Genomic DNA, 13199 nt, shown 5'->3' with positions numbered 1-13199 from the left:
CCCCAGTACAAATCCAGGATGTTGTGGTAAGGGAACTAGTAAGCACTCTCTCCCTGAGCTACATCCGCAGCACTTTTTACAACTTTTTTAAAAAATTTTAGACAGAATCTTACTGTGTTACCCAGCTGCCCACCAGAGAGTGTGCACCAGCTCCTGCCACCAGCCCAGATCACCAGTGGTCTTAGGCAGCTTCAGAAAGGCACGGTGGGCATCATGCTTTATTATCTTTCTATATTTTGTGGTGCCAGAGATTGCACCCAGAGCCTTGCGTGCACTGGCAACACTCCTAGCTGCCACTGGTAGACTCTAGGCAGAAGCCACGACCTCCTGCATCTCTTTCGTTAGGGTCTGAGCCACACTTTCTGCCCTTTTCTTTTTTCAAAGTTCTTCTTTGAAAAAGTTCAAAGTTCAGATCCTTAGAACATGACTCTGGTCCACCATTACTGTCTTCATTAGGGTTTTACTGCTGTGAAGAGACACCATGACCAAGGGAACTCTTATAAAGGGCAACATTTAGTTGGGGCTGGCTTACAGGTTCAGCGGGTCAGTCCATTGTCACCATGGGAGGAAGCATGGTGGAGTGCAGGCAGGCACAGTGCTGAAGGAGCCAGAGCAGCAGGAGACTGTCTTCTGCCAGGAGGAGGGCCTCCACCACACTGGGCAGAGCTTGAGCATAAAAGACCTCAAAGCCCACCCCCCAAGTGACACACTTCCTCCAACAAGACACACCTATTCCAAGGCCACACCTCCTAATAGTACCACTCCCCGGGCCAAGCATATTGAAATCACCATAATGGCAACCCCAGCTACTCCTGACTACAGCTCCTACTTGTTTATTTTATTTTAGACGGAGTCTCACTATGTAGTCCTGGGCTTGCAGAGATCCTCCTGTCTGGGATTAAAGGTGTGCATTTCTACATCCAACTGGTTGGTTGGTTAGTTAGTTAGTTAGTTAGTTAGTTAGTTAGTTGATTGTGGGGAGTAGAGCTTGAGACAGGGTTTCCCTGGCTGTCCTGGAACTCACTCTGTAGAGCAGACTAGCCTTAAACCCACAGAGATCCACCTGCCTCTGCCCTCCCCAGTGCTAGGATTAAACTAGCATTAACTCCCAGACATTGATTTTGTTTCTTAAAGGTAAACTAGTCTAAATCTCACTCTGTAACTGAGAACAACTTTGAATTCCTGATCCACCCGCCTGTTTCCCAGGTGCGAAGACGCTGCCCCCAGGCTTAGCTGAATACATTTTTCTAGGAGACAAACCCATCTCTCCTCCCTTCTTTCCCATCCCTCCACCCACCTCTTACTGTTTAAGGCTAGCAAGATTGTTCTGTCACTACGATCCTTGGAGCTCCTCACACTTTATATAAAGAAATAAGAAATAAAATGCTAAAATCCCGCGTTCACAGAAAACAAAGCCCTCCTGAGCATGTTGCTGCATAGGAGTGACGGTCGGGGGAGGCACAAGTGGAGCAAGGGCAGGAGATGCTGGTTTGAGGAGGTGTCATGGCGCCCACTCAGAGAAGTCTTTCGCAGGGAAGGAAGCTGTATGGGGTGGAGAAAGGGGGCTGTCCACACAAAGACTGACTCTGACGCCTCTACACAAAACAAAACAAAACAAAACAAAACAAAACAAAACAAAACAAAGCAAAACAAAGTCTCTCAGCACTCAGGAGGCAGAGCCAGGCAGATTTCTGTGAGTTCAAGGCCAGCCTGGTCTACAGAGTGAATTCTAGGATAGCCAGGACTACACAGAGAAACCTCATTTAGTGTATGTGTGAAAGGGGGGTAGGGAAGACAAATTTTAAAATGAAAAATATTTTAGCCATGTGATGGTGGAGACAGAGACAAACAAATCTCTGAGTTCAGGGCCAGCCTGGTCCACAGAGTGAGTTCCAAGCCAGCTTGGGCTGCGCATAGAGATTTTATCCCAGCATAAACAAAGGTGTGGGGGGGGGGTCTATTTCTATGGTGCCAGTGATCAAATTCAGCCTTCAACATGTCAGGCTAGCTCTTTGCAGCTGAACCACAGACTACCCTTGGAAGGTTTTGTGTTTTGTTTTGTTTTGTTTTGTTTTGTTTTGTTTTGTTTTGTTTTGTTTTGTTTTGTTTTGTTTTGTTGAGACAGAACGTCTGGAAATGCAGCCTAGGATGGCCCTGACCTCACATTATCTTCTAGCTCAGCCTCCGGAGCTCTGAAATTACAGTCATGCCTCGCCTCACACCTTGTTGGTTGTTTTTAAACTTCATTCTGACCCTCTGTTTTTTATCTTTGAGGTTTATTAGTTCCAACCAAGTTTACAGGACAAAGTTCTAACCGTTCAGGCTCTTGACCAAGTGGTGGTCACCCTTCCCCCACATCACCTCAGGATTCAGCACGCACTACTTTTCTCTTACGGCCCTGTTCCAACTCCACCTTCTCCAAAAAGAAAAAGGAAAAACGGCTTGGAAAGTAGGGCAGTCATTATTTATTGGTGACTATGCTGCAGATTCAGGGCAAGGCAGAACAAGGCTGGATATGAACTCTTGCCCTGCAACACTCCTCATGGCCACCAGAGGGCGCTATCAGACGCACTCTGAACTGCCCTGCCCAAGGACCCTAACAGTAACCCCTAGTTGCTCAACAATTATTATTAACAGTTTAAACGCCCACAGGATTCAAATCCTGGGTGGGCCATTTTTTCATTCTGAAAATTAAAGCTGGTTTCATAACTTCCGCAGGCCTCTGCCTGTACACAAGCTGTCATGCTAATGAATTAGGCTACATCATACAAAACATTTGGGACAGACTCAAGTAAGGGCTAGTGTCAGGAGCAGCTACCTGCTTAGGACGCTCAGCAGGAAACAAACACCAATTTCACACTGAGTCATTGGGTTGAGTTTAAGAAAGAGACAGCAGACAAGAGCAGAAACAGTGGGTCAGGAAGCCACAATGCCTGGAGAAGCACTAGAACTGGAAAGATTAGCAGCCTTTATCATCCAGGCCTGAAAGGTAGCCATTGAAAGAACCCAAGAGTTTTCAGAGAGGGTTTCAACAAAGGAGCTCTGGTTTGGGCTGGAGGAAGGGACTTTAGGAAATAGCTGGGAAAGTAGAGACCCGCCTAGAATCCTCCAGTGAGGGGATGGGGGCGTGGCTCAGTGTTAGAGTACTTGCTTAGCATCCTACGTCCCATCCCTAGTACCACATAAACCCAGAACTATGTCACCTTAGTACTTGAGAGGCAGAGGCAAAGAAAATTTCAAGATAGCCTTCAATATGTAGGCAGCAAGACCAGCCTGGGTTACAGGACACCCTGTCTTAATTTGTTGTTCTTTTCACTGTAAAGCCAGGCATGCTGACACACACCTTATAAGCCCAGCATTTGGGAGGCTGAGGTGGGGAGATGCTATGAATTCCAGGGTAGCCTAGGCTACATTGCATGTTCTAAGCCAGGTTGAGTTATGTAGTTATATACCAGGACCTTGTCTGGAAAGATGGATGGAGCATGGGGGTAGGAGGAGGAAAAAGGGGAGGGAAGAGAAAGAGAAAGCCCATGTTGTCAAGGGAAGAAGAGGGAAGATAAAGAGTGGAGCTGATTAAAAAATTAAAGGGGGGGGGCTGGAGAGATGACTTAGCAGTTAAGAGCACTGGCTACACTTTCGGAAGTCCAGAGTTCAATTCCCAGCAACCACATGGTGGCTCACAACCATCTGTAATGCGATCTGATGCCCTCTTCTGGTGTGTCTGAAGACAGCTACAGTGTACTCACATACATAAAATAAATAGATTTAAAAACAAAACGAAAACAAACAAAACCTAACTGGGCTAGAGAGATAGATGTGCAAATCAATTTTAATTAAAAAAAAAACTTTAAATTAAAAAAAAGGGAAAGAAAATCAAGAGAGCTAGAGAGACAGCTCAGGGGATAAAAGCCCACAAATAAAAGCTCTTGAAGAGGGCATGAGCTCAGTTCCCAGCACGATCACCACGTGCCTCACGATCACTCTTAACTCCGTTTTCGGTGGAATTCAATGTCTCCACCTTCAGAGGTATTCATCACATGCATGCAAACACCTAATTCTAAAATAAAATAAAATAAAATAAAATTTAAAACTGTATGGAAAAATAGAAATAAATGCTGCAGGGCCAGAGAGATAGCTCTTCACTTAAGAGCCGTAGCTGCTCCTGCAGAGGACCTGGGTTTGGTTCCCAGCACCCACATCCTGGCTCCTAGTTATCATCTGTAACTCCAGCCAGCTCTAGCTGATCTGATATCCTAGTCTGGGCTCTTTGGGTTCTTGTGATCATACAGTGCACATAAACGCACATAGCCATTCACATATTTTTTTTTAAATAAATGTTTTGAGAGTTGAGTTGGCCAAGGAATTTGGGCTGAATTAGCCAGATGACCAAGGGGAGCGGAAATTTCTCTGGGGCTTTCCATAGGTCCCAACCTTTGCCATGGAAGTAGCTTCTAGAACAAGGTAGGCTGGCTGTCAAGTTTCTGTTCTGAAGAAATTCACGCAGAAGAAAAGAACCAGAAGAGAGGGAAAGAGCACACACCCGCTTCTCAGAAACGGCTTGAGCAGTAGGCTGTGAGCAACTGGATCGGTTAGCCTTCGATCATTAGCCACTTCCAGAAACTTCACTCAGCAGACGCTCTGTGCCCAGCCCTGAGCTGTATAATGTGGACTACATTGTCCAATCCTGCCCTTGTCAGGGGACACAAAGTCCAGTGGCAGAGATGAGGTCACTCCCCGAGACAGGAAAGTTCCCCCAGCGACGCCTACCCAGTAAGGCTGTCTGATGAAAAAGATGTCTGAACTTAGTCTTGAGAGGAAACAAAACAACGTCGCTGAGTGGTGGTGGCTCACACCTTTAATCTCAGCACTCAGGAGGCAGAGGCAGGCAGATCTCAGAGTTTGAGACCAGCTCCCGTATAGCCAGGGTTACACAAAGAAACCTTCTCTCAAAACACACACACACACACACGCACGCACGCACGCACGCACGCACGCACGCACGCATCTTTAAACCACAAAGGTTTGCTCTTAGCTTTTAGAGTATTTTCCATGAATTCACAGGACCTTGTTTTCTGCTGCTGAGACTGGAACCCAGGGCCTCAAACGTCACATACACTAGGCAAGTGTACTAACCACTCGAATACCCTGCCACCAAAGCTCAAGGACTCTTTCTATAGAGCTTTCAATCTCGATCCCCAGCTGGCAAATCTCCACGATTGGAAGGTCGATGTTCTCTAGTCAGCAAGCCTCCAGAAAGGGAAGCATTCCACACAATCCCTCCGGAGTGCGACCTGTGTGGCCAAGCTTACCACTTCTGCTCTTAGTGATTGGCCACTGTAAGTCACGTGGAGGGAAGGAGCAAAGTAGGAGACAGAGAGGTGGGTTGTGGGATATGGAGACCAGGGAGAGGTTAAGGGGGAAGATGAGCTAGGGACCACCTCCTGCCATACCATCACGTCCCTAAACCCATCATTGGATTGATCCCCTCTGAAGACTGTTGCGCTATGCATGGGTCTGGAGGACACACTTCATGTCCACCCTCCAACCGGCTATCAGTGAGGTTGGCGATGCAGGGCCTGTCAGGATCCACTTTCCCCTCCAGAGAGCACACTGGACAGACACGTGTTCTCCGGAACACAGAGAGGGAAGCTGGGGGGTGTGGGTAGGAAAGAGGAGCCTCGGGTACAGATGGCATCTTCCTCACCCCAGAGCACCTAGGACTGGGACTAGGACTGCGGACTGCGGACTGCGGACTTGCAGTCTGTTCCAGACTCTGATTGGATGAAGTTAAAATCCCAGGCCAGCCTCTGCAAGACCTCCGGGCTCTCTTTAAATGGAGAAATTAAGATCCTAAGAAGATACTAGATTTGACCAAGATTCCACAGACAGGACGATGAAGAAACCTCCTCCCCCACCTTCTGCTACCCGGTCCTCATTCACAGACAGTGGTGCCCAACGCCCTGAGAATATCTCTTAATAAACTCTAGACACATACAGGCATCTATACAGAGATCATCTACATAATGATAGCAAACTTTCCTGTTTATTACCTTGGCTAAAAGACAGGATTGGAGTGGGGCTGGCGGTTAAGAGCACATACTGCTCTTGCAGAGGACCCAAGTTCAGATCTCAGCACTCACATCAGGCTCACAGCTGCCTGTAACTCCAGCTGCAGGGAACCTGACACATCTGTCCTCTGAGAACATACCCACACACAGGCACAGACACCTGCATATGATTTAAGACAATAAAAATAAGTCTTTCAAAACAAGTCATGAGGGCTGGAGAGATGGCTCAGCAGTTAAGAGCACTGACTGCTCTTCCAGAGGTCCCAGGTTCAAATCCCAGCAAGCACATGGTGGCTCACAACTGTCTGTAACTCTTGTTTCAGGGGACTCAACACCCTCACACAAACATGCATGCAAGCAAATCAATAATATATGTAAAATAAAAATAAACAAATTATTGTTTTAAAGCAAGTCATTTTTAAATCTTCAAGACTGTTCCAGATTTATATATACACATATGTGTGTGTGTGTATGTATGTATGTATATGTATATGTGTATATATATTGGCCTTGTTGCTGATATTTTTACTTATTTTACTTTTAGTTGTTTGTGTGGGCACTATTGAGACATTAGCCTGGGGCCTCAGACCTGCTTTGGAGGTGTTCTGCTACTTAGCCATACCCCAGGCCTTTTAAAATTTTTCATTTTGAGACCACTTCACTACATAGTTAAGACCAGACTCAAAACTGTGACCCTCTCACCTCAGACTCCCAAGAGGATGGGCCTGCAGATGTGTGTCACTACAACCTGAGTCTTTGTTGTTGTTGCTTTATGCTTATGAATTTTCAAACTGTCTGGATACGCCCCAATGAATTGGCCAGTCTCCTGATATTTACCTTATTCCTAGTATGTATTTGAGGAGTGGGTGTTACTCCTGGGGATTGAAATGTTCGTGTGTGTGTGTGTGTGTGTGTAGGTAAAGGTGCACACAGATATATGTGAATGTGGTAACCAGAGGTCAGCCTTGAGTGTCCTTCTTCAAATATCATCTGCCTTTAAAAACAAACAAACAAAAAAAAAATAGTATGTAGCTCTGGCTAACCTGAAACCCACTATGTAAGCCAGGATGGCCTGAAACTCCCTATATAGACCAGGCTGGCCAAGAACTCATTCACTACGTAGATCAGGCTGGCCTGGAACTCACAAAGATCCACCTGCCTCTTCCTTCTGAGAGCAGGCACGAATCCTCACAGCCAGCCCCACCTTACTCTGGAAATACTATCTCACACTGGGCCCTGGGGCTTGCTGACCAAGCTTGGCGGCCTGGGAGAGGGTCCACCTGCATCACCACCCCCATCCCCTGTACTGGAATTACAAGCACAGCCCACTACAGCCACATTAGGCTTTCTATGTGGCTTCTAAGGACCTGAACTCATGAACGTGAGTTATCATACACACACACACACATACCGATCCTGGATTTTGTTTCTTTGTGGGTTATTCTTGACATTACAGATTCAGTTTCTACTCTCAGGCCAGCCTCGTGCCAGCCACAGAGGTCAGTCAAGGCCTGCAAGACAAATCCCTTGCCAAAGGTAAGAAGCTACGTGCAGGGCTGGCTAGATGGCTCAGCAGAGGTAAGGCGCTTGCCTGAAAGCCTGGCGACCTGAGTTCAATCCCTGAAACTTACACAAAGGTGGAAAGAGAGAAATGACCCCAGAAAAGTGTCCTACGACGATCTCCACATGCTTGCCATGGCACATGAACACATGCATTCTGCATGCATGTGCATGCACACACACTAATATTTTTTATTAAGTGACAGGCAACTATTATTTTGAAAGATATATGTGGGCCAGAGAGATGACCCAGTGGTTAAGAACTCTATTCTTGCAGAGGACCTGAGTTTCCAACCATCTATAACTCCAGTTCTAGGGAATTTGATGCCTTTTTTCATTTTTTAAAGAATTATTTATTTTATGTATATGGGTACACTGCCTCTGTCTTCAGGCACACCAGAAGAGGGCATTGGATCCCATTACAGATGGTTGTGAGCTACCATGTGGTTGCTGGGAATTGAACTCAGGACCTCTGGAAAAGCAGGCGTGCTCTTAACCACTGAGCCATCTCTCCAACCTCTTTTGCTGACATTCAAGGGCACCAAGCATCCACGTGAAACACAGGCATACATGCAGGCAAAACACCCATCACATAAAATAAAATAAATAAATCTAAAATAAAGTATTATGTTTTAAAAGATTTATTTATTCTATGTAGGTGACTACATTGTGGTTCACCTCGGACACACCAGAGAAGGGCATGGAATCCCATTACAGGTGGTTGTGAGCCACCACATGGTTGCTGGGAATTGAACTCAGGACCTCTGGAAGAAGAGCCAGTGTTCTTAACCGCTGAACCATCTCTCCAGTATTAAATCTTTAAACAAAAACAAAAAACAAAAAACAAAAAAGGCATTTGCAGTTCCTTTCCAGCTTCCCCGCCCCATCCAGTTGACAGCCCAGTTCTCAAAGGACTCAGCTTGTGTGTGTGTTTGTGCATGCGTGTGCATTCTTGTGCATGTGTATATGCCTGCGTGTGTGTGTGTGTGTATGTGTGTGTATGCGCATGACTGTGTGTATCTGTGAGTCTGTCTGTGCATGTCTGTGTGTGCGTGTGAATGTGTGTGTATGTCTGTGTGTGAGTGTGTGTTTATGTCTGTGTGTGCATGTGAGTGTGTGTTTATGTCTGCGTGTGCATGTATGAGGGGGTGCGCATATGTATGCATGAATGTGTGTATGTTTATGAGTATGTATGTGCATGTATGAGCATGTGTAAGTGTGTGTGCACATACGGGTGTGAGTGTATGTGTGTGTGAATGTGTTTAATGTTTTATAGCAAGAAGATATTCATAAATTGCTTACATAATTAGAATTACATAAACGCTTCATTAAAATCACACGCTGGGAAGAAGAGAACCAGCAAGGCCAGTTTAAGCAGAGCCACCCTGTCCCCTGTCACACCCGCCTTGTCTACAATAAGCCCTGCCTGCTCTTGAAATCTGTTCCTCATGCATGGATCTCAACACTCAAAGCTTGGGAAAAACGCAAGGAATCGATACTGTCATTCTTTCTCCGTGACTTTAGACAATTTCGCCCTCCCTCTGTTTCTGTCACTCTTCAATTTATTTATTTATTTCCTGTAAGACAAGGTCTCACCACCTTACCTAGCTACCGACTTAGGGCCTTGAACTCCTGGCAGTCTTCCAGCCTCAGTCTCCAAAATTCTGGGATGGTTACTATGCACAAACACAAATGCATTGTTTATTTAGTTAACTGATTTTCTTTTGTGGAGCTGGGAATGAAACAAAGTCCTATACAGGGCAGGGGCTCTACTACTGAGCCATGCCCCCAGTCCCTCACTGGGGGCTTCTAGGCAGGGGGCTCTACCACTGAGCTACATCTTCAGCCTATATTCTAGGCAAACACTCTGGCAACTACCCTGAAAACTTCTGACTCACTAGCTTGGCACCCAAATCCCACTCTGTGTTTCAGGGGCAGGCAATGTGTGTGCTGTCTGGGAGATACAAGCAGAGAAAACAGACCCAACACAGCAGACTGGACCCAACAGCAGCTGTCTGTGCTCCTCGGCCACAGAACTGGCACACTCAGGGCTCACACCGGCGCCTGGAAGCCCATGTGATTACACAGAGGAGACAGTGGGCACATCGAAGTGAAGTCACCTGCCCGGTTCACCTAGGCAGTAAAAACAGGATGTAAACTGCTTGCCCGGCTTCCTCCTGATGTCATGCAAGCCTAGGACAGACACAGATTTCAGCATAAATGCAGCACCAGCCCTGCCCATCGGGAAGTTTACCCTGCCATTCATCACTGCAATTAGGATTACAGTTCTCTGACAACTGAACCTATCTTAATGATAGGGCCTATGAGGGTAGGGCCTAGGGAAAAAAAATAACCTGCCTGTGAGGGCCAGAGAAATGTCCAAAACAACTAAAAAAAAAAAAAAATCCAAAGAGAATGGTTGGATAGAGAGAGGAGAGCCGGGAGGGGTTAGGAGCACGTATTGCTTTTGCAGAGGATCTGAGTTCAGGTCTCAGCTTCCCACACTGCCTCTCACGTGTAACTCCACTTCCAGGGGACTATAACACACAGAGGCACAAAATAAAAACAAGCATTTAAAAAGAATTAGCAGAAATGCTAGCCATTGGTGACTCAGGTCTTTATTCCCAGCACTCAAGAGGCAGAGGCAGGCATATCTCTGTGAGTTCAAGGCCAGCCTGATCTACATAACAAGTTCCAGGACAGGCACTAAAACATCCAGGATTGATGTATGGAGCTTGTGTAGATGTTAGAAGGCTAACGTTTATTGAGCATTGGGTGCACATTACATTGGTTTAAGTGATTTATGGGGTCTTAGCTTCATACCCACATCCCATATTATGAGATGCATACTATTCTGAAGATGAGGCCACACTGGAAACTAAAACTGCCATTCGACACGCTTCAACTCACTCAGCAAGGAGGGGATGGGGGAGATCCCGAAGACAGTATTATAAACAAGGCACAATTCTTGAGGGTTTTTCAAGATGTCTTTATTTCCCCCGTATGAATGTTTTGCATGCCTAGCACATGCAGAGGTCAAGAGAGGATATCGGATCCCTGAAGCTGGAGAAATGGCTGGCTGTGAGCAACAGTGTGGGTGCCGGGGCTGAACCTGGGTCCTCTCTGCAAGAGCAACCAGTGCTCCTAACCACTGAGTCACTGAGCCATCTTTCCAGCCCCTCTACTGAGATTTTTTTTTAATCTGAATTTTATTTATGGTAGTAGTGTATGTTTGAAACATATGAGTTCAGGCACCAGCCCGTCCCCACAGCATTTCTTTTGCAAATGTTTCAATCAGCTTTGCTATGGAGCATCCACCCTTCCTGAATGGCTGGGGCTTGTCTGCTGTGTCCATGTGATTACTACAGTCAGGTCTTTTCTGCCCATTGCAACCCACGTGGTGTCTGTCTGTCCCGTGGCTCTGCTCACTCTTGATTACTTGGTTCAGGTGGCTTTGGCCATGTTTTTCCTCTCAAATCACGATTTCCAACTGTCTTATATACAAGCATCTACTGTGGATCTAAATGGAGCCTGTGGGCACATCCTGTGCCTACGGTGTGGGCGTCTGTTAGTGGTTTTCGACTGAACCAGTGATTGTTCTGATGAGGGTTATTTCCGTCGTGGTTTTTTCTTGTTTGGTTTGGTTTGGTTTGGTTTTTGAGACAGGGTTTCTCTGTGTAACAGCCCTGGCTGTCCTGGAACTCTCTATGTAGACCTTGCTGGCCTCAAACTCACAGAGATCCACCTGTCTCTGCCTCCTGGGTGTTGGGATTAAAGGTGTGGGCCACCTCTGCCTGGCCAGATATTTTTAAATGATGCGCGAGCGCGTGCGTATGTCATGCGTGCATGCGTGCGTGCGTGTGTCGTGTGCGCGCTCGTATGTGTGTGTGTGTGTGTGTGTGTGTGTGTGTGTGTGTGTGTGTATTCTAGTTTGCATTCCATCACTATGGTGAACACTAACCAAAAGCTACTTGAGAAGGAAAAGGTTTGTTTCAGCTTCCCTCCATCATGGAAGGATGCCGAATCAGAAACTCAAGTCAGGACCTGAAGCAGAGGAACGCCACTTACTGGCTTGCTTCTGTGGCTGTCTCAGCTTCCTTATTACACAACTAGGACTACCTGCCCAAGGGTGGCACTGCACACGGTGGCTTATGTCCTCCCACGCATCCCACAGGTCCACAGGCCAATCTGACGGAGGTAAATCCCCTTCATTGACGTTCCCTTTTCCCTAGTGACTCTAGCTTGTGTTGGGATGACAAAAACTCACCAGCACAGTGTGTGTGTGTGTGTGTGTGTGTGTGTGTGTGTGTGTGTGTGTGTGGTCTGTTTAAATGCATGCCCATGTTTGTGTTCATGAGGGTGCATGTGTGTGGGCACGTGAGCGTGTACATGAGTTATGGTAGCCAGGATTCAACTTGAACTGCCATCTTCAGTCTCTCCCATTTTGTTTTGGTTTTGTGGGGTTTTTTTTGTTTTGATGTTGTTGTTGTTTTGAGACAGGGTTCTTCTGTGTAGCTCTGTCTGTCCTAGAACTTACTCTGTAGAACAGGCAGGCTGACCTCGAACTCAGGGATCCTCCTGCCTCTGCCTCCCACTTTGCTTTTGAGATAGGGTCTCTCACTGAACATGGCTAGACTAGCCAGCAAGGTCAGGAAATCTCCCTGTCTCTACCTCCCCTCTTATAGAGTACACCACAGCGAGCTTTCCCCTGGGTCCTGCCGATCCAAACTTAAGAAAGACCTCATGCACCAACTAAACCATTACCCAGTCCCTGCTTTTCTGATTTTTGAAATATGTCCCTTTGTCACCCAGACTGGCCTTGGATTTTCAATCTTACTGACTAGGCCCCCCCAAGAGCTGAGACTATTAGGTACTGAGTCCATGCCTGCTTGGCCATTTCTTCTGTTTTTGCTAATTGACTTTTGATCACAAGAAATAACTTTCTATAATGGTGGTGGTACACACCTTTAATCCCAGCACTCAGGAGGCAGAGGCAGGTGAATCTCTGAGTTCGAGGCCAGCCTGGTCTACAGAGCAAGTTCCAGGACAGCCAGGGCCGCACACACAAAAACCCAAAATAAATAAGGAAGGAATTTTCTTTTTTATTTGTTTTAGGGTCTCATTGTAGCCCAGGCTGTCCTCCAGATCATTATGTAGCCAAGGATGACCTGAAACACCCTGATGTTTCTGCCTTCACCTCCCAAAAGCATTACAGGTATGAAACAACTCACCCAGTTTAATGATGTACTAGGGTTCCAAGCCAAATCTTCCTGCATCCTAAGGTAAGTGTTCTATCAAGTCACCTCCCTGGGCAATCTCTTGTCATTTTGTTTGTTTGTTTAGAGACAGGGTCTTACTTAGCCCAAGTTGGCCTTGAATGGTGTGCAGCACTCCCAGTGCCCTAATCCTGATAGGATATCAACAGAGAGAAACTTGAGGGAGGAGAGAATTTGACTGGGTTATCCTTCTACATTATAGACTACCATCAAGGGAAGCCAAGGCAGGAGCTTGGAGGCAGGAGCGGAAGCAAAGACCACAGAGGAGTGTTGCTTACTGCCTCTTGCTCTCTGT

This window comes from Mus musculus, chromosome 7, assembly GCF_000001635.26.
Source record: "Mus musculus strain C57BL/6J chromosome 7, GRCm38.p6 C57BL/6J".
Taxonomy (NCBI): Eukaryota; Metazoa; Chordata; class Mammalia; order Rodentia; family Muridae; genus Mus; species Mus musculus.
The sequence above is the reverse complement of the archived record's forward strand: the minus strand, read 5'-3'. Positions refer to the sequence as shown.